This window comes from Hermetia illucens, chromosome 2 (assembly GCF_905115235.1).
Source record: "Hermetia illucens chromosome 2, iHerIll2.2.curated.20191125, whole genome shotgun sequence".
In the NCBI taxonomy this organism is placed as follows: Eukaryota; Metazoa; Arthropoda; class Insecta; order Diptera; family Stratiomyidae; genus Hermetia; species Hermetia illucens.
The window spans coordinates 56,802,925-56,825,671 of NC_051850.1; the positions used below are offsets into that span (position 1 = coordinate 56,802,925).

General features: G+C 43.8%; 1 protein-coding gene across 26 annotated transcripts in view; it reads right to left on the reverse strand.

Moving 5' to 3' along the window:
* Window positions 1-22,747, reverse strand: part of LOC119649806 (hemicentin-1) — a 604,512-nt gene that overhangs the window by 202,323 nt on the left and 379,442 nt on the right. The gene's annotated exons all lie outside the window — the stretch shown is intronic.

The window sequence follows — 22,747 nt, forward strand, 5'->3', positions numbered from 1 at the left end:
GCCCAGTGCTAAAACTGTTGCCTGCAGTGCGGCGTGGTGTTATTGATGCCGCCGCCTGTGCTCCATTAACTCTTAGTCACCAGTTTCCGGGACAGGTCGAACACGTTCCCTGTGGCAACCGGGAATATGTCGGACAGTCACGAGCGCGTATTCCGGGAAGCGCAATTATCAATGTTGAATTCAGATTTTCTTCAATGTTCCACTATAACGTTTTATAGCAACATTTCATTATTGGATAAGGATGGATTATGAAATGAAAGAAATCTTTGGTGCCCATCAATTTTCTACCATTTTTTATTTTTGTAGTCTGGGAAAAAATCTCCTCAATTTTCCCCTTTTTCAGGGTTCCTAGATATAAAATTGTCTAGTTCTGACTGTTCGTGTACAACCTCATTAATACAAACGAGAGAACTTCCCAGTTATTAAAAAATTTAAATTGTGGTCTTGCTAATCCCTTTCAAGCATTTACCCAGAGTAACCGAGGAGTCGTCAGTCAGCTAAACTGCTAAAGGATGAGATTCCATGTTACAGGTCTGCAGAGCCCATCATCTTTTCATAATTTTCATTTTTTAATAAGTAGATAAACACTTGCATTTAAATTTGTCTTCAAGCTTACCTGACTTATTTCTCGTTTCGCTACTTACATGAAAATTAGGAAAACAAAATGGGCTAACCTCTCTCTTAGATTCTCCATTCTTATCCAGTGATTAAATATTGGTATCAAATCTTACAGTGGAGCATTGAAAAAATTCTGAATATGAAATTGTAAATATTTGTTTTGAAATGGAATGTCTGAATTTGAAATGAAAAATTCTGAAATTGACTTGGAATAGTCCGATCCGGTTACTTTCCCATATCATGAAGATTTTTGAACGCATTCTTGATAACCGTATTCGTGAAATCGTTGAAATAACCGCGAATCAAGCCGAATTTGTCAAAAACTGCGGAATCTGGAGGGAGCGTTTGTCCGTGCGCTACACAAACTTGGCTTGTGTGCTCTACGCCAATACTTAGTGTTAGAAGAACTCGTGCGCTGGGTTTAGTTGCTTTAACACGATCCGAAAAGTGAAGTTCGAAGTGTGGAGGGTGTATCAAAACCGCTTCATGTCTCTGTTGGGCCTCATCAGCGAAGCGCCCTCTCACGACTCCTCTTTGTTCTTGTTATGGACATTGTCACACGGAGCATCCAACGTTCACTGCTTTATGCAGATGATGTTTACCTTGCGTCTAATAGCACAAGTGATCTCGAGCAACTTGCCCGCAAATCGAATGATCGCCTCATGCAACATGGCCTAAGATTGCATCTGAATAAAACTGATTTTTTGACGACCGATCCTCATGAAACAGGCACAGTTACTGTCAGCAATAGTGGCCTGCCTAGAACTGACCGATTTACATAAATATGTTATGAAATTGCTTTATGCATTAATGCAACACACAAAGTGGCATTCCACAACTGGTGTTCTTTATGATTGACGTATCCACGAACATCTCAAATCTACGGCAATGTCGTACGGCCTGTCGCTCTCTATGGTTGTGAGTGTTGGCTGACTATAAGAGACAATGGACGGGGTCTTGCGGTAATGGAGACGAAAACGTTGCGTTGGACTAGTGGCGTGACACTTTTCGATCACATCCGAAATGGGTGCATCCGCGATCGATATGGAGTTGCACCGATTGTGACAAAAATTGCGCAATAACGTTAATTCACTTGCCCATATTGGTTTGGACATCGAAGTCAATGGTAAGCGACCAAAAGGCCGGCCGAAACAACGGTGGTTTGACACGATGAATGGGGATTTAATAGTCTCGCGATTGCACCCAGATCACCTACTTGATAGAACTGAATGGCGAAACCGATCGCGACGAGTCGACCCCGTTTGTGAAGGGGACGAATGCTGGAGAAAAAGAAGAAAACTTGGAATAGTCTGAAGTTAGTTTGGAAAAATCTGAAATTGTTTGGAAGAATTTGAATTAGAAAATTCTGAACTAGATTGGCAAAACCTATATATACGAGTAAATGTAAACAGCGATTAGTTCCAAATTCAAATTCGTCTGACAGTTATCACGACAGTTGGTTGTTGGTCTACTTTTTAGGATAGTGAAAAATGTGACGGGAGATTATGGGTGAGAGAAAAAAGAATAGCTTAAAGCCGAGATTAAAGAACACAAAGTACGGAATACAAAGCAAAATTCATAATTTGAGAAATCAATTTTGCAAAATCTGGCCAAAGTAGTAATGAGTAAAAAATTTCAAATTAGCCTTATATGACCAAAAAACTTCCCTTAGCTGGCAAATTTTTCTTCATACTTTACTCTCTATGACTACTCTGATGTACTAGAGTTATTAGATTATCTATTGCCAAATCTCAATGTCACCAGCTCCTAAGGTGACTAACTTTATAAGCGCCTTCCGAAATTAGCAAGTCTAATTATTAAATTCCAAAATAGTGCAGGAAACTAGACGTTTCAGGTATAAAGAGTTTCGTAGTTCCCTATGTGAGGAGCGATAAGTGCATGACACTATATATTATAGTGGTCATCCAGTAAACCATGTGTTCGGAGCACCTTTCTTAGTCAGCTAAAAAATTAAATCTGCTGTTATCGGTTTTGAAAATATAAGGGAAAGGCTATGCACTCTGCGTTTGCGTGGCAAATTTCAAAATATAAACCTTATTAACGTTCACGCCCCCACGGAGCATACTGCAGAGTCGGAGAAGGATACTCTCTACGAGGCAGTAGAATAAAGCCTCGCAGCTTGTCCCAGGTAGTTCCGCAGAAAGCGGTCAAGAACAAACGTGGACCTCTTTAGATGGGACCATTTTCAATCAAATTTACCAGGTGTTGATTGAACGTCTCGAGCTTTCAGTCTTCATGAATGTTAGAACATAGAAGCGAGGCAATACAGACGGGGATCACTATCCTGTTGGCATGGTGCTCGGGCTCTGATAACAACACTGCCTAAAATCCCCTCTAACAATCACGTCAGAGTTAGCTCCTAAATCATCCACAGTACAGCTCTCCGAAACACTTACAAAGGGGACATGTATGCCACTATAACTATAGTCTACAGAGGTTATGCTGATGAAGCAGTGACCAATGATCTTGACAACCACCTGAAGAACGTTATCATTGATACGACCACAAACATACTTAGCCCCAGCTGCAAAAGAAGTTGGAACCACCATTTCGACAATTAATGTAAGCTAGCAATGGAACGGAAAGGCCTATCACAAACTGCGTCGAGCAGAGAATCGACTCAAAAAGTGTAGGGAGCAACCGCACCAGACGTGGAAGTTTTACCAACAAGTCTGCAGGATGAAGTGTTATACACCACGATGCCCTTCCTGCCGAGACAAAGAGAGAATTCTAATTTCCGACAAAATGGGCATATTGAAGGGATGTGTTACGTATTTTGATGAACTGCTTAACAATTGGAATATCGGCGTGTTTTAGATCATACTACCTGAAAACGACGAACAAATACTGCCAACGCCAGTATAGAAGAAACGATCCGTGTAATTCATTCGCCTAAAAATCATAAGTCGCCAGGAACCGATGGAATTGCAGCCGAACTGGCTAAATATGGAGGCGGCAAACTACACCAAGCAATCAACTTATGCTGAAGGTGTGGCAAAGCGAATCGATGCCTACGACTAGCAACGAGGCATTATCTGCCCCATACATAAAAAGGTTTCACTCAAAACGTCTCACCATAGGGTTAAAGCTATTACTGTACAAGACAATGATCTTGCCAGTCCTCATATATTCTTCGAAAAAAATTGTGAACACTCAGCCGCGTTCAGGACAAGAATCCTCTGAAGAATTGTTGGCCCCCTACATGAAGATGGACGATTTAGTAGTCTGCATAGCGACGAAATCTATGAGCGATACCATGACTGCCAGGTTGTGGATGAAATCCGGTTCAATAGGCTGCTGTGAGCCGGTCACTTAATCCGTATGGATGAGGATCATCCTGCCCGAAAATTCTATAAGGGTATCTATGGTAGAAAAAGAAGACAAGGCAGATCCTGCCTAAGATGGAGCGATGGTGTAGACTAGGACGCCAGGCAGCTTTTAGAGATATAAAATCAGTGGACCTTGGCGCAAAACCAGGATGTTTGGAGTTCCTTATTAAGGCAGGCCAAGATCGGAAACCAGTTGTTGCGCTGTTGATGGTGATAATGAATAACGGTATTAATGTTTAGTTAATTGGAAGGGTACCCACTTGATAACAGAACAAAACAGTTGATAAGCCATTGTTAAAGTAAACTAACAGGGTGGTCAACTACATATTGAACGAAATTGAGTCGAAAGCTTTTGGACAATGTGTTGCGCCAAGGTCCATTGTGTGTCGATCTGCCACTACCCCAATCTCAATGCTAACCATAAAACAGTGGATCTGTTTTATCCTTTTTGAGGCAGTTGGGAGTTCCTTCTGTTTCCACCGGTCCATGTACGAGGAATTGCAGCAGGAAAACTTAAAAGCACGCGTGTTCACATAGGAAAAAAGCTATATAAATGCTTTTTGCAGTGAAAGTGTATAAAATAGCGCGAAGTTGGGTGAAAGATTTGAAGATTGCTTTTCTGTTTTGTCATTTATGTGAGTAACACAAAATCCTGAAGTTCTAATGTAGTCAAGATATGCTGCCAACATATTTCAGTTTCCGCTTAATTTCGCACATAGCATGTCAATTACACCCAAGTGCCGCTGTTGACTGTTTCCATAAAAGCTCATCAGCTCCCTTTACGATATTTCGATAAGTTTGACTCCTGCTCTATTGTTTTGCAGCCTGTAGGGCGAAACCATACATCGGACGTCACGGAATTTCATTGTATGGAGTAGGCAGCCATATAGTAGTTGTTGCCCTTTCTTCATGCGGGACCTAGTTGCTGTCACTTTCGCCTTCTCATCAACACGACCACGGCTATCTGGCTCATACGTCAACCAAATTCTTTCTTCAATCCTATATTGGGCCAGAGTATTCCGATGACTGGTAAACTCTCACTTTTCGTTTACTATTCCCATCTAGCAGCACACAGGATGTTGTCACGGAATGACAACTGTTCTTGTATTGGTGTTGAGATACCTAATTTTTAGACAAAACAGCGAAGGCAGATTTAACACTGTCAACATGTCGAGCAATGACAAGTTTGTGTGCCATCGTGCTTCCAAGATATACAAATTGTTCAGCGCCTTCCATATTCTGCAGAGCAAGGCTGATACGAACAGCGCGAAAATGAGATATAGATCCTTGGTTTTTGTTGGTGTTTAACTTCAGTCTCTCTTGCCTTCCTCTCCAGATTTGGGACCATTTGCCAAGGTTCATGACCTGATGAGAAGCCAAACGGATATCGTCAACGTAGTCGATATGATTGGGGAGGGTGTTATGGTCTATTCAACAAGTCTACATCCTCCAGGCAAGCCGGCGTGAAGAACGTGACCAATAACGAAAAGAAATAATGTCGGTGACAAGATGCAGAACTGACGAGCTCCATTTTGGGACTTAAACTCCTCAGAAACTTTATTTCAATAAGGCACGCTACGTTTTACGTCGTCATTCGAGACTCTGATAATAGCTACTAGTTTCTATGGAAAGCCCATCTTTGAATAGAGCACTTCAGATGCGATCAAGCTTTCGAAATGTTTCTTCATATGTTCCAACATTATTTTGACCATAATATCTTCGACGGCAGAAGAACGGAAGTACCCCCCGCCTGAAATGCTATACTCCAGGCGGGTGCCCTTTTCCGGAATTGTAACTATCATCACCTTCTTTCATTTTCTGAGAGAGATTATGCATTCCCAGTATTTTCATATAAATGGAAGTAGCAGAAGCTGCTGAACAGCTGCGTCTGCAGGAGGGAGCCTTTCAACTTCAACGGCTTTACTCCTTTTGATGGTATTAATAACCGAGACGATTTCACTCCGATTTCCAGGAGCAGTCCATATCCGCATGCTATGGTCACTAGCCATTTGATCCACGGGAGGTGAAACTTTACCCCATGTAATACGTTTGGGAACAATGACAAAATGCTCTTTCCACCTATTCCTATCTTTCATTGTCAACAAGGTGTTGTCCGCCGACCATGACCGGACTGTCTTTCGCATAATGAGTAAGGCGATTGCTTTCCAAAGATTTATGCAGTTAATGTAACTGCATAACTGATAGGTGGTCAAAGGGTAGTATAGGTCCCAGGGCGAAACGTGGATTGGTACCCACGATAGAGCATAAAACCTGGGAAATGCCTGCTAAACCAACACCAACAGCTCTACTATCAAACCCTATCTCCACCTCCACGTGGTGACCGCTAGGAACTCTTTCTTAACGAAAAACTGCAGACGGAGAAGGAAGGAATTGCACCAACTGGTCCTCCAGGTTGGGGGCTGGGTAGGGCTGACAACTCTACAAGGAACACAACTTGTTACGAAGCCACAACAGGAGCCTTGGAGTGGATGGATTATACAACGACGAACCCGGCGACGACAACGGAATAACGATTTGAGCATTTTCTCATGAAAAGTGCCCTCCCTGTACAGAGATGAAGCTAACAAGCAGCTAGCCGATACCCTGTCCCAATATAGGGCTGATGTAACAGCGTTACAGGAGATGCCTTGGACAAGGACCGGTTTCCTGGAGAAGAGCCGCTACACTATATATTATAGTGGCCATCCACTAAACCATGTGCTCAGAGTAGGTTTCCTAGTCAGCCAAAAAATTAAACCTGCTGTTATCGGCTTTGAAAACATAAGCGAACGGATATGCAATCTGCGCTTGCGAAGCAAGTTTAGAAATATAAGCCTCATTAACCTTCACGCCCCTACAGAGGAGACTGCACAGTCGGAGAAGGATACCTTTTACGAGGCAGTAGAACGAACCCTCGAAGCCTCTCCCAGACATGATATCAAAATCATACTTGGGGATTTTAACAGTCAAGTAGGGAAGGAGCCCGTATTCAGGCGATACGTTGGCTCCCATAGCTTACACGAAAATACAAATGATAACGGACTGCGGATTATTCAATTAGCAGGGTCACACGAAATAGTTGTTGGAAGTACCGGGTTTGCGCGGAAAGCGGTCCACAAACATACGTGCGTCTCTCCAGATGGGACCACTTTCAACCAAATTGACCACGTGTTGATCGAACACCGCCACCTCTCAGCTTTGATGAATGTCCGAACATATAGGGGGGGCCAATATAGACTCGGATCACTATCTCGTTGGCATGGTGTTGCGAGCTCGAAAAACAACACCACCTAGAATCCCCTCTGACAATCAGGTGAGAGCTAACACTGAAGCCATCCATAACACAGCCCTCCGCGACACCTATAAGAGGGAAATGGATACCGCAATAATCGCAGTCAACAGAGGACCTGGAGATGAAACATCAACAAATGAACTTCACAACCAGCTAAAGAACGTTATCATGGTTACGGCCACAAACATACTTGGCCCCAGCCGCAAAAGGAGTCGGAACGGCTGGTTTGACGATGAATGTAAGCTACCAACGGAACGGAAGAATTTCGCATACCGAGTAATGTTGCATTCTCAAAGAACGCGGGCACGCGCAGAGACTTATCACGAACTCTGTCGAGCGAAGAAGCGACACAGACGGAAAAAGGAAGCCTGGGAGAACCAACAAGTCTATGAACTAGAAAAGTACAGGGAGCCACCGCACCAGGCGCGCAAGTTTTACCAACAAGTCAGCAGGATGAAGCCTTATATACCTCGATGCTCATCCTGCCGAGACAAAGAGGGAAATCTGATCTCTGACAGAATGGGCATATTGGAGCGATGGGTTCAGTACTTTGATGAGCTACTTAATAACCAGGACATCTGCGAGTTGGAGGTCCCACCAACTGAAGACGACGGACAAATACTGCCACCACCAAGTTTAGGAGAAACAGTCCGTGTAATTCATCATCATTCTTCAAAAGCGAGATGTCATACAGTGCAGCAATTATAAAGGTATCACGTTGCTGAGTACCATCTATAAGATATTCTCTGCTATCTTGCTAGGCCGGATAGCCCCATACGCCCAGAAAATGATTGGCCCATACCAAAGAGGCTTCACTCCAGGCAAATCAGCAACAGATCAGATTTTCTCTCTGCAGCAAGCGATGGGAAAACTGTTGGAATATGGACAACAGTTGCGCCATCTATTCATCGACTTTAAAGCCGCTTATGATAGGATAGCCAGGGTAAAACTGTACACGGCCATGAGAGAATTCGGTATCCCGACGATATTAATATGACTGACTAGGCTGACCCTGACCAATGTGCAAGGCCAGATAAAAGCAGCAGGATCACTCTCAAAACCATTCGATATCAACAACGGTCTACGACGAGGGGATGCTCAATCATGCATCTTCTTTAACCTGGCCCTTGAACAACTGATCCGAGATGATGAGGTAAATGCAAGAGGTACGATCCTCTTTAAGTTCACACAACTACTGGCCTATGTTGACGATATCGACATCATGGGAAGAACCACCCGAGACGTACAAACTGCCTTCATCCAGATCGAGCAAGCGCCATTTGGCGCGAGATCTTGCATTGCGCATCAATGAAGGCAAGGCAAACTATATAGTGGCACCGTCAGCACCAAAAACCAACCAAACAACAACATCAAACCGCACTGGTCAAACAGGAAGAATAAGGATAGGAGACTGCAACTTTGAGACCGTTGACAATTTCTCCTATCTAGGGTCGAAAATCACAACCGATAACAGCTACGATGATGAAATCCGCGCGCGGTTGTTGTCAGCCAACAGAGCCTATTTCAGCTTACAAAGACCGTTCCGCTCGAAATGCCTCACCATAGGGTCAAAGCTCCTAGTGTACAAGACAATGATCTTGTCAGTCCTCATGTATTCCTCGGAAACTTGGGTTCTTAGCAAGAAAAATTGGTAACTCTTGGCCGCGTTCGAGAGAAGAATCCTCCGAAGAATTTTTTGCCCCCTACATGAGGATGGACGATTCAGTAGCCTACACAATGACGAAATCTATGAGCGTTACCATGACCGTCCGGTTGTGGATAAAATCCGGCTCCATAAGTTACGGTGGGCGGGTCACTTAGTCGGTATGGATGAGGATGATCCCACCCGGAAAGTCTACAAGGGCAATATCTATGGTAGAAAAAGAAGACGAGGCAGACCCTGCCTAAGATGGAGCGATGGCGTAGGCCAGGACGTCAGACAGCTTTTAGGGATATCGAATTGGGGGACCTCGGCGCAAAACCGGGATGTCTGGAGTTCCTTATTAAGGCAGGCCTAGACCGGATACCGGTTGTTGCGCCGTTGATGATGATGATAATAACAGATAGGCCAGAATTAGACCAAGGCACCTAATTTCTGAGAAAATGTGTTATTTGCCTTATTCTCGTCACCTAATCAGTAGCTATATTGCGTGACTCCTCTGCTTATTTCGAAGGTACATTTACGTTAACAGCCTTCAATTCAGTTATTTTGTGAAGCTATGGGGAAGGGTTAATCATATTGGAAGCCTCGACGTTAAGTTCATTCATGCACAAGTTAGACCTCATTTGCTACGTAGAACATCATTAGCGATTCCAATTAGCATCTGTTGATGTATTTACTTTCAAAATGTCCCTGGGCAAATTAGATTCATTAATCCTATTATGACTGCATTGCAATTGATCCTGTATTTAGGAATTGGAGAGAATAAATTATGCCCAACAATTGCCGGCATTCCGGGTTTCCAATTAAATTAATCATAATTCCGAAATATGTGAGGATCATGGTGGGATGACTTCACTCCATCCGCTTCCGCCGCCCCTGACTCACCTTTCCAGATTACATCAAACCACCTTCAAATACCACTTTAGCATTAATAGCGAAACAAAGAGAAATCTTTAATTACCCGACATGGATAGCGACGGTTTCTACAGCTTCGCGCTTTCATTGTCGTGGTCTTACTTCTTTTCTATATTTTGATATTGTTTATTTCTATATTTTCCGTGCAATTTCTTCTGAGAAAAATACTCGTGAGCCATCCACACTACGTCCCGTGAGAAAATGAATTCTATTGTTCTTTTCAAAGATTAATGTTTGCTAATGGGAACGGAGGTAAGAAACACGTTCAACTGCAGCAGGTAGTCAGCCCGAAGAAAGATGTTTTAATGATGATGATGGAGGAGGAAAAAATATCTGGAAATGCACTATTTTACCGGCTGGCAATCTGTTTGGCGCGGTAATTATTGTTTTTATTGCACCTTGAGAAATGGGAGTGAAGTTTGTCAGGTGATGAATTGATACCTTTATTGGTGTCGTGCAAAAGATGTCTTAATATTGTACATCATTATGAACGGTTTCTAAACGATACGATATTGCCGCAGAGATTTGCCGGTTAAGAAATCTTGTAGCGTCCCATTTGCCTCTCTAGGTGTGAAAAGTATCTGAAAGATATAAGCACTAAGCGAAGAAAAATTCAAATATAAAAATTATAGTCCGGGAAAATGTTTGATTTGGTAACTCAATTTAGCAAAAAAGGAAGAAAAATAGTCCTTCATGACGTGAAAGGGGTGGACACATTAAACAATCCTTTTTGCAATCCCCAGAACTTTAATGTAGCTTTGCATATATAAAAAGGGTAAGATATTATTTTTGGAAAAACCTTTTCCGGGATTACCTTACCGTCTTTCTGTAAAAGTTTTTCTTTCGAAAACGGCAAAGTGGAGACAACAAATTATCTAACAACAAAAATTATTCTGCGTATATAAAATTCCTAAATTGGGTAATGGATAAGGCAAATCGGATTTCCAGCAACCATGAACTTTGTACTTAATAAAGGCTTAACTGGAAAAGAGATCAAAATCTGTCTGGAATGGAGATTGGGAAAGAAAATTTAACCTTGAATATTTTGCAAATGAGAAATAATTTTCAATTTAGCAGGAATGGACTGCGAAAGCAGGTAGCATAAAAGGAGCAGTCCTTGACGTAAACAAGGGATAAGAGTGAGAATGTAAGATTAATCAAAATAATTGAGGAACGAGCACACAAACGGATTTGGTTTGGAAAATTACAGGATTTTCTTCAACTTACCAAAAACTTTACAAATCATTTCAAACAATAACTAAACTGCACGGTTAACGCACCTGGATCTAATCTAAGAGCGCCCAATGTGGGAAGCTTCAAAATAGGAAATTTTTCCTATTCCCGAAAGAAGCACAGGGGAGGTCGTTGGAACCTGGCAAATGGCTCTAGACATAGACCGGGGTGAAGCTTGCTTGACTGTTCTTGCCACTAGCGCAAGATAGTCGATGAGATGGAATAAAGATGCGTGAAAATTTGGTTATAAAATAATCACCAGAAAAGGACTCTGTGAAACCACCGTTTGCTTGTGTGTGTGTGTGAAATGGGGCAAGTCAAACCCTCTGAGCACTGTACTTTATTCCCCCCGTCTAACGGAATATCTCGGCTTCGTTTATGTATCGCAGGATTTCCCTTAGTGGATGTGATGCCACCCGCTGCAGCTACAACACATCAGCATCAAAAATCTGATGTCTGATGCATGATAGGTGGGATACTCAAATAGAAAATCCGGCGTGAAAGACTTCCTCCTGTAGAGCTCCCATTCTGCAAATATGTCCAGAAAGTGAACGCCCACAACACTGCTTTTTAGCAGGATAAACTTTGTAGAATATTCGTTTGGTTCTGACAAGAAAAGTGTGGTGAGTCTAACAGTATTAAGGATCTGCCACCTGTCATTATGGGGAGCTTCTTCTTAGCTTTTCATAGCAACATTAACCAGCGCTACTGATACTTCAATTGCCGGTTGCAGTCTCGGCATGAGGGAAATTGTACACGCTTTTGCTAACGATTCCGAGTGTGACCAGGTACGCAGAGTAGTTCCACTATATTGAATTAACCATTCTTGAACGTCTGAGTGAAATTATATGGTGTTTCCAACGATTAATTAATTGAAATAATAAAAACTTGTTGTTTCTTTTTCGTAGGTCAAAGGTGGTCAAAGGGTGGTATAGGTCCCGGGGCGAAACGTGGATTGGTACCCACGATGGAGCATAAAACCTGGGAAATGCCTGCTGAACCAACACCAACAGCTCTACTACCAAACCCTATCTCCACCTCCACGTGGTGACCGCTGGGAGCTCTTTCTTGACGAAAAGCTGCAGACGGAGAAGGATGAAGGCGAGTCTCCCGCGCCTAAAAACGGGACAAATTGTACCAACTGGTCCTCCAGGTTGGGGGTTGGGTAGGGCTGACAACCCTACACGGAAAACAACCTGTTACGAAGCCACAACAGGAGCCTCGGATAGGACGGATGTTAAAACGACGGACCCGGCAACGACAAAGGAACAACGATTTGCGCATTTTCTCATGGAACGTGCGCTCCCTGTACAGAGATGAAGCTGATAAGCAGCTAGCCGATACCCTGTCCCAATATAGGGCTGATGTAACAGCGTTGCAAGAGATGCGATGGACAGGGACCGGTTTCCTGGAGAAGAGCCACTACACCATATATTATAGCGGCCATCCAGTAAACCATGTGCTCGGAGTAGGTTTCTTAGTCAGCCAAAAAATGAAACCTGCTGTTATCGGCTTTGAAAGTATAAGCGAACGGCTATGCACTCTGCGCTTGCGAGGCAAGTTTAGAAATATAAGCCTCATAAACGTTCACGCCCCTACAGAGGAGACTGCAGAGTCGGAGAAGGATACCTTCTACGAGGCAGTAGAAAGAGCCCTCGAAGCCTGTCCCAGATATGATATCAAAATCATACTTGGGGATTTTAACAGCCAAGTAGGGAAGGAGCCCGTATTCAGGCGATACGTTGGCTCCCATAGCTTACACGAAAAAACAAATGATAACGGACTGCGGACTATTCAATTAGCAGGGTCACACGAAATGGTTGTTGGAAGTACCTGGTTTGCGCGGAAAGCGGTCCACAAACATACGTGGGCCTCTCCAGACGGGACCACTTTCAACCAAATTGACCACGTGTTGATCGAACGCCGCCACCTCTCAGCCTTGATGAATGTCAGAACATATAGGGGGCCAATATAGACTCGGATCACTATCTCGTTGGCATGGTGCTCCGAGCTCGAATAACAATACCACCTAGAATCCCCTCTGACAATCAGGTGAGAGTGAACACTGAAGCCATCCACAACGCAACCCTCCGCGACACCTATAAGAGGGAAATGGATGCCGCAATAACCGCAGTCAATAGAGGACCTGGAGATGAAGCATCAACTAATGATCTTCACAACCACCTGAAGAACGTTATCATGGATACGGCCACAAATATACTTGGCCCCAGCCGCAAAAGGAGTCGGAACGGCTGGTTTGACGATGAATGTAAGCTAGCAACGGAACGGAAGAATGCCGCATACCGAGTAATGTTGCATTCTCAAAGAACGCGGACACGCGCAGAGACTTATCACGAACTCCGTCGAGCGGAGAAGCGACTTCACAGACGGAAAAAGGAAGCCTGGGAGAACCAACAAGTCTGTGAACTAGAAAAGTACAGGGAGCAACCGCACCAGGCGCGGAAGTTTTACCAACAAGTCAGCAGGATGAAGCCTTATGCACCTCGATGCTCATCCTGCCGAGACAAAGAGGGAAATCTGATTTCCGACAGAATGGGCATATTAGAGCGATGGGTTGAGTACTTTGATGAGCTACTGAACAACCAGAACATCTGCGAGTTGGAGGTCCCGCCAACTGAAGACGACGGACAAATACTGCCACCACCAAGTTTAGGAGAAACAGTCCGTGCAATTCATCGGCTAAAAAATCATAAGTCGCCAGGAGCCGATGGAATTACAGCCGAATTGGTTAAATATGGAGGCGACCAGTTACACCAAGTGGTTCATCAACTTGTGCTCAAGGTATGGGACAGCGAATCAATGCCTGACGATTGGCAGCGAGGCATAATCTGTCTCATACATAAAAAGGGAGATATCACACAGTGCAGCAATTATAGAGGTATCACGTTGCTGAGTACCATCTATAAGATATTCTCCACTATCTTGCTAGGCCGGATAGCCCCATACGCCCAGAACATCATTGGCCCATACCAAAGAGGCTTCACTCCAGGCAAATCAGCAACAGATCAGATTTTGTCTCTGCGGCAGGCGATGGAAAAACTGTTGGAATATGGACAACAGTTGCACCATCTATTCATCGACTTTAAAGCCGCCTATGATAGCATAGCCAGGGTAAAACTGTACACGGCCATGAGAGAATTCGGTATCCCGACGAAATTAATAAGACTGACTAGGCTGACCCTGACCAATATGCGAGGCCAGATAAAAGCAGCAGGATCACTCTCAAGACCATTCGACATCAACAACGGTCTACGACAAGGGGATGCGCTATCATGCGTCCTCTTTAACCTGGCCCTCGAGAAGGTGATCCGTGATGCTGAGGTGAATGCAAGAGGTACGATCCTCTTCAAGTCCACCCAACTACTGGCCTATGCTGACGATATCGACATCATGGGAAGAACCACCCGAGACGTTCAAACTGCCTTCATCCAGATCGAGCAGGCGGCGCGAGATCTTGGGCTGCACATCAATGAAGGCAAGACAAAATACATGGTGGCAACGTCAGCACCGAAGACGAATCAACCAACAACATCAAACCGCACTGGTCAAACACAAGCACGAACAAGAATAAGGATAGGAGAATACAACTTTGAGACCGTTGACAATTTCTCCTATCTAGGGTCGAAAATCACAACCGATAACAACTACGATGATGAAATCCGCGCACAGTTGTTGTCAGCCAACAGAGCCTACTTCAGCTTACAAAGACTGTTCCGCTCGAAACGTCTCACCATAGGGTCAAAGCTCTTACTGTACAAGATTATGATCTTGCCAGTCCTCATGTATTCCTCGGAAACTTGGGTTCTTAGCAAGAAAAATTGGTAACTCTTGGCCGCGTTCGAGAGAAGAATCCTCCGAAGAATTTTCGGCCCCCTACATGAGGATGGACGATTCCGTAGCCTACACAATGACGAAATCTATGAGCGATACCATGACCGTCCGGTTGTGGATAAAATCCGGCTCAATAGGTTACGGTGGGCGGGTCACTTAATCCGTATGGATGAAGATGATCCCACCCGGAAAGTCTATAAGGGCAATATCTATGGTAGGAAAAGAAGACGAGGCAGACCCTGGCTAAGATGGAGCGATGGCGTGGGCCAGGACGCCAGACAGCTTTTAGGGATATCGAATTGGTGGACCTCGGCGCAAAACCGGGATGTCTGGAGTTCCTTATTAAGGCAGGCCTAGACCGGATACCGGTTGTTGCGCCGTTGATGATGATGATGATGTTTCTTTTTCGTTGGTGTGGATATTTATGCTTGTAAATTTCGATATTTCGGGAACCACTTGTTCCCTTCATCAGTGCTAACAAGTTTTCTATTATTTACTATCCTCACAGATTGCTATGCGCTTGCCCTTCAAAGGGTTGTCAATCATCGAGATTGTTGCCCTCAGGATCGCATACACCTCATCCTAAAATACCGTTTAATATAATATACTGGCAAGGTAGAGCCCTGCTCCAGAATTCTGTTCCGTTTTTGAGTTATCGGTGTAGAGCATTTGAGTATATCCTGCCACGCATTTTTTTGGTTCGTCTCGATAATTTTATATCTTCAAGTAAACCAATGTATGGGGACTCGTAAATAAATACGTCCAAAGGCTGCGAATTGAGTAAAGCAGTTAGCGATCCATACCCATTTCAACACATAGCAATCTCTTCACTAGCATGGTATAGACCTGTGTAATTAAAGTTTCATCGACACCACGCTCTCTGGTAGCATCATAAAGTTCTGGAAGAGGCGCACACTCGAAGGTCTTTCAATGTCCATGGACATCTCCATTGCGTACTCGCCTTTCAGAGTTGTGTCCTCTATCTTTGAAATCAAAGAGTGAAGAGCAAATTGACCGGAATTTTTACGCTGGTGAGCGTGTTGATTTTCATTTAATGCGTGCGGCTATGGCGCCATCTCGCAAATGCGACGTTCAAAAGTTGGTTTGTCTGAGGTTCTTTAGATTCGAATAGTCATCTTTCTCAGGCTCAAGTATGAAGACCACCTTAGCCCTCCGTCAGGAAGTAGGCACGCAGTCCAAAGCAAGATATCCTCGGAAAATAGTTGTTATAAGTCACTCTTAGTGCTCTATACCCGGCTTTGGCATTGCTTGACATATGCCATACATGCCAAGCACTCAAAGGACATTACAGCAGCTCCCGTTTTTCGCTTGGTAACCACAATTTCCGTAGGGTGCACAATTCCCTTTGTAACACTTCAGTTTCCGATAAGGTCTCTGTGCGAACTTAAAGTCTCACGTTCGCCTTCCAGTTCCGCACAGCACGCCCTGAAGGACACTCGCTTCAAATGTTTTAAATGTTTTTCGAGACTCTTATATTTAGCTTAACGAGTTTGTGTAGATCTCGGTTCAAACTATTTTAAAAGTATGCAATTCATAGTTTCCAGTTGATAGATTATTGCCAAGGAGTTCTTAGTCGCCTAGGGAGCAGTACTTTGTTGCCAAGGAGTTCACTGAATTTTATCCAATCCGTTTTCCTAGAATTCTGTCTTTGTATTACAGTCTCCAATAGACTAAATTCTATGTAACGGTGATCAGAAAGTGACATTTCGTCTAGCACCCGCCAGGCTTTGATGAATTTGAACAATTTTGCTGTCTAGATTTTCGTTTCAATAAGTTCACTTCTTCTTTGCCCCACAAACACAGAGGCATACTCTACGTTCGCGGTTATCAGATCAGCTGAAGCGATAAAATAATACAGCTTCTCTTCTCAAGGATTACACTTGTTGTTGCCTCAATAAATACACCTAGTGTTTGCATCGCAACTATTACCTACTACCTTAGTTGTTGCTTTGGGGAGGAAACAAAGAGTGATTGAGTAAGTAAAAAGGGGCATTTATGATGTCTTTCCCATTGCAATTAACCTGGTATTGCCAAGTAACCGCAACTAGGTCCTCCGGGCAGATTTTTTTCAGCCTAATTGCCTCTAACTATTTTAACATCAAGACGCAGGTTCTCGGTCTCGAGAATCTCTAATCGAAGGAGATCCTAGTTTCCTTTACTGATCCAATGCTACAGAAGATTTTGTTAAATGGAACCCATCGCTCTTGTACTACGATTACTTTGCCAACATTACTGCGTGGAGAGGTTGAAAGAGGCTTTGACGTTGACATGGCACTGGCATTGGCTCGTTTAGTCCAATGTGAAGATCGCCGCTAACTGAAAAGTCTGCTGCGTCCAGTGTGGATTTCACCGGGGTTATCAGTTTGTCCTTCCTCAGAAACGATTTTTGCGGATATCGCCCCGCTTGGTTGTGGCCCATGCCTTCATTCGGAAGAAACTTCGCCTTCGCCTTCCGTTGTCGTCGGCTGGACCCGGTATTGGAACAGCTGCCTCCATTTTCCCTCCTTTTCTTCCTCTCTTTGTAGTATAGGCGAAAAACGAAGTTCTGACACGCAAAATGTAGCTTGTAATTTCCTCTTCCCTGCAGAGGAAAGTTTCCTTCTGCCAAGCCTTTCCTTTCCGTTTCTGAGAGAATTATGCAAAAATGCCTTCGACAGACTGTCGATAGTCACGTTTCTAGTTCAGGTCACTATATGGATTGTTGTGCCCGCTGTTGACACTGACTCCAGCCTTTCCGTTGAAGTGGAGAGCATGTCATCCACAAATTTCCCGTGAGGGAATATGATAAGGCCTCCAAAATCCGTGTCTCGGCCGCGACTTGATTGCTCAAAGTCACAGGTGTATTCAATGTCTGTGCCTTCCTGTTCTTAATATGCAATAGTAGTAAGCTACTGTAGATTGCCATTATAAGATGGTTTTTGATGGCGAATGGATGGATCCTGTTAAGTTTGGCATTTTTCCCTGGACATCTCGTTCGGGTCGATGTCAACAGCGTGCAAGGTGGCTGCGATTACTCAGCTTTCACCATAAAAGATCCAGATAGGGCAGTCTTTTCTATGAAAACAAAAAGGTAGCACAACCCGAGGGTGTGCCGGCAGAGGTGCAAAATTTGGGCGGTCCATTATAGCCTCGATTCATTGCTTGGTGCATTCCATGTTTGTCTGACGGAGGGCACTTCTTTATCGCTAGAAAGTGGCAACGTTCGCGCATGTCAGCAAAGGCAATGGAAATTTTGAGTTCTGTATGTTTAAAACAGTTGCAATTGAGCTTCAAAAGCTCATCAGCAGTAGACCATACCTACTGCCACGGACTTATCGCCAAAACAGTTCACCTTTAGAGCAACCAGGTCAACGACAGATGCTTTCCTGGACGTCGCGAATCCATAAAGGTTGACGTCACAAAGGCTTCCAATTCCGTACAATTGCCAAATATGCTACACATATTAGAAAATGCATGCTATGTACCGAGGTGCCTCTTGCAGATATTGAAGAATTATCTGAGATACCGTTCTCTATTCTATGAGACCCTGGAGTGGAGTAGCGCAGGGATCTATCCAGGGCAGAAATCATGGAATACTTCATAGGATAGTCTCCTAAGCCTTGATCGTGTGCTTAACAGTGCTGCGTTATTTAGGATAACGGCGCGGCCTATCACAAATAAACTAAGTCCAGTCTCGAAAAGAGCAGTTCTAAGGATGTGCTCTGCTTTCAGATGATGCAACATTCGTCACATAGCGAATGAAACCGAAATTACAAATATATTTAGCATGAAGTGTATCCTTTCTCTATGCGACAGGGTACACTAAGGTATACCGAATGCACTAACTTAGAAAAAGGTTCAAAGGCCGGGGTCTACATCTCAAATAACAAGTATCGCTGGCCTCTTTTTTAGGGAAACATTCAACAGCCTTCCAGACTGAAGTAAATACGATCAAAAGAGCGACAACATGGGAAATTACCGAGCAATTGAAGCATCACGTTATTGCAATCTGCAGCGGTAGCCCTTAAGGGGTTTGGTCAGTCCGTTGATTACCTCAAAAATTATTCAAGACTGCAGAATGTTATAGCTAGATAGAATACCGTGGAATTATTCAGGGTATGTGTACTGTACTGTGGAGGGAAGGAAAAGCTCGGATGCTTTAGGAAAAGGGTGTTAAATTTTTTCCATGCTGGGGTCGGAACTAGGAACTACGAATGGGTTGACGCATTGTGATAACAAAGACTGGGAACAAGCTTCTCATAACAACATAAGAACACTTTTCATGTTAGAAACAAACAAACATACTGTACTTCCCACTCCTGTCAATTAGATATTAGATTTTTTCTGCCGATATACTCCGTTTGCAACAGGTAGCATCACATCCATGTTTAGGAAGGTACGTGGAGTATAATGGACCCTTGCAAACTTAGTGCTTAGAAAATAAATCTCTCCTCCACCCTATATAGACATGACATATTTCTCTAGAATTCTAGGCATAGAACAAAGGGATGATATGTGCCAGTAGTTTTCAGCCAATGAAGAACCGCCTTTTTTGTGTAAGCGGATGATACGTTCCTCCTTCCAATCCTTTGAGCTAGCCTACTCTTCCTTCTTAGGGAGCCTTCAAGACAAGTTATTACTTTCACGAAATGGAAGGCGAGAGGAAAAAGCGAATTTGTTGATCCACAGAACACTCAGCCATCCAGTCTCTTCGCTAATAAAGCTCAGTCTTCTCCGACAGAAGAAGAACCCAAACGGAATGCTCAACACGGTTAGTATTTGCCATATTATCAATATTGCCCGGAAAATGTTTTCGTGCATCTCCATAAAGATGCTGACGAATCCTATCGCAGTTTCCACAATAAATAAGGTGTGATCGGCACCGCACACAAGCCCATTGTAAAACAAATAGTCAGCGGACTGTGCTTTCTCAACCTTGTGCAGGTAAACTGAAAACCTTCATGTCTACTTAACAGCTGGGTAAGGAAACAATCAATTTCATCACACTTTCGATTTAACCACAGACCTAAGTTACCGCAGTCCATTTGCCTCATGACTCATTTTCCCAAGAAAGTTGTCACGCACTCTGCGTATGTTGCCGTCCTTTCTCTGATAACCTTGGTGAGGCCTACACTGGATGCAACAGGCTCTTTTGTCAGCAGTAATATGCGTAAGAGATGTAATGGTGGGCAACGTTTTGCTGCGCTCCTTACCAAGGCGTACATTTGCCGTTCCGCAGGGACTAGGACCGGTGTACAAGGAGGTGGTCAAACCATCGAGAGAGTTCTCACCTAAGTTTGTTTATTCCGTAGGAATATGTACACGAAGGCGGGAAAGAAGAGAACACATGCCCAAGCTGGGGCCTCATTTCTGATCGTTGTTGTGAGATTTTCCGCCAAGGATGCAAAATGTCTGAGGGACAATTTAGTTTAAATCCTTCGGGAGCGCTTGTAGAGCAAATGCTGTAACCCGGAACGAAGACAAGATTTAATAATCACAGTTTTTATGATGGGCTCCTTCATTTGGGGTGCACTGATGGTGGTCAAAGGGTAGCATCGGTTCCAGGGCGAAACGTGGACTGGTACTCACGATGGAGTATAAAATCAATAGCACTACTATCAAACCCTATCTCCATCTCCGCCCCGGGCCTGCTATGGCTTCTTTTTCAACAAAATGCTGCAGACGGGGAAGGGTGAAAGTGAGTCTCCCACGCCTAAAATCGGGACAAACTGTACCATCTGATCCTCCAGGTTGGGGGTTGGGTAGGACCAATAAACCTGCACGGTAAACTGGAACGTGTGCTCCCTTTTCAGATCGAATGTTACCCTGTCCGAATATAGGACTGATGTAATTATGTTCCAATAAATCCGCTGGACCTGTTTTCTGGAGAAGAGTCATTACACCATATATCATAGTGGCAAGCAGTGAACAATGTGTTTCTTAGTTTGGCCAAAAATAAAGCCAACAGTTATCGGCTTTAAAAACATAAGCGAGAAATATAAGCCTCATTAGCGTTCACGCCCCTACAGAGGAGACTCCATAATCGGAAAAGGATAGCTTCTCCAAGGGGGAGGAACCTTCGGGGTTTCGCCCAGGTATGATAGCAAAATCATACTTTTTATTTTAATAGTCAAGTAAGGAAGGAGCCCGTATTCAGGCGATACGTTGGTCCCCATAGTTTCCATAAGGATACCAATGATAACGCACTGCGGAATATTCAAAAAAAGGGAGACATCACACAGTGCACCAAATATAGAGGTATTACGTTGCTGAGTACCATATATAAGATATTCTCCACTATGTTGCCAGGTCGGTTAGCTACATACGCCCAGAACATGATAGGCCTATACCAAAGGAACTTCACTCGAGGCAAATCAGCAACCGATCAGATTTTGTCTCTGCGGCAAGCGGTGGAATATTACCATCAATAGCACCATGTTTTCATCGACTTCAAGAGCGCCTATGATAACATAGCCAGGGTAAAACTGTTCACGACCATGAGAGAATTCGACATCCCCACGGAATTGATAAGACCGACTAGGCTGACCTTGACTAATGTGTGAGGCCAGATAAAAGTAGCAGAATCACTCTCAAGATCATTCCACATCAATAACAGTCTAAGACAAGGGGATGTGCTATCATGCGTCCTGTTTAACCTGGCCCTGGAAAAAATGATTCGTAATGCTAAGGTAAATATGTGAGGCATCTCCTCTTTAAGGCCACCCAACTACTAGCCTATGCTGATAAGATCGACACTAAGGGAGAAACAATTCGAGTCGTGCAAACTGCCTTCACCCAGATCGAGCAGGCGGCGCGAGATCTTGGTCTGCACATCAATGAAGGCATGGTTGTTGGCAGCCAATAAAGCCTGTTTTTGAGCTTGCAGCTGATGAATTGGAAGCGGCTGACAATGGGGTCAAAGTTATAGATGGCTGTTTGTGGGAAGAATGCTCGGAAAAAGTTTTGGCCCTCAACATGATTATGGACGATTCCTTAGCATACATATGAAGAAGTCTATGAGCGATACCTTGACCGTCTGGTTGTGGACAAAATCTAGCTCAATAGGTTGCGGTGGACGGTTCAAGAAATATGTATGGATGAGGATGATGCAGCCCGGAAAGTCTGGAAAGAGGCTGGATTGTATGAAACGATGGCGTAGGTCAGGATGCCGGATAGCTTTTGGAGATATGGAATCAGGATGTCTTTAGTTCCTTACTAAGGCAGGCCTAGACCGGATACCAGTTGTTACTCCGTTGATGACAATGATGATGATGGGGATGCCTTAAAGTGGCTCCAGCAGGCACTTTGAGCTCTGGCTGTTGGACCAAATTCACTATTATGAGTTGCGCATATCAGAAGATGTTGGATGTTGGAGACGTGGCCCTCAAAGGAAGGCAGAGGACATCACTCACGATGCTCATGAATACCAGGATGGACCAATCTACAAATGTGGAAGGTTTCAACTTTGAATTGAAACTGGACCAAAAGAGTTTGAAGGTGCTCAGAAACAGTCACCATATTGTGCTTTACTTTTTCCTGGATTGTTTGAAATTGAATCGTATCAAGAAACTGTAAAACATCACGACAGCAGCTTCCAAGTCAGAATTCAAAACGCTTAGGCCTGTAGCAGGGAGTTGGTTTCACCCCATGTTAAGGGTTCTGCATATATTTAATGCTCGCGAATGCTGATGTATATTATAATGCAGATTGAGATCAACAAAGGAAAGAGAAGACTCTTTGTTTCTCTCATTGTTACAGCCATATATTTAGCAATGCAAAATATACGCCAAACCAGCTGCATCGATACTAGTTATGCAATGAAAG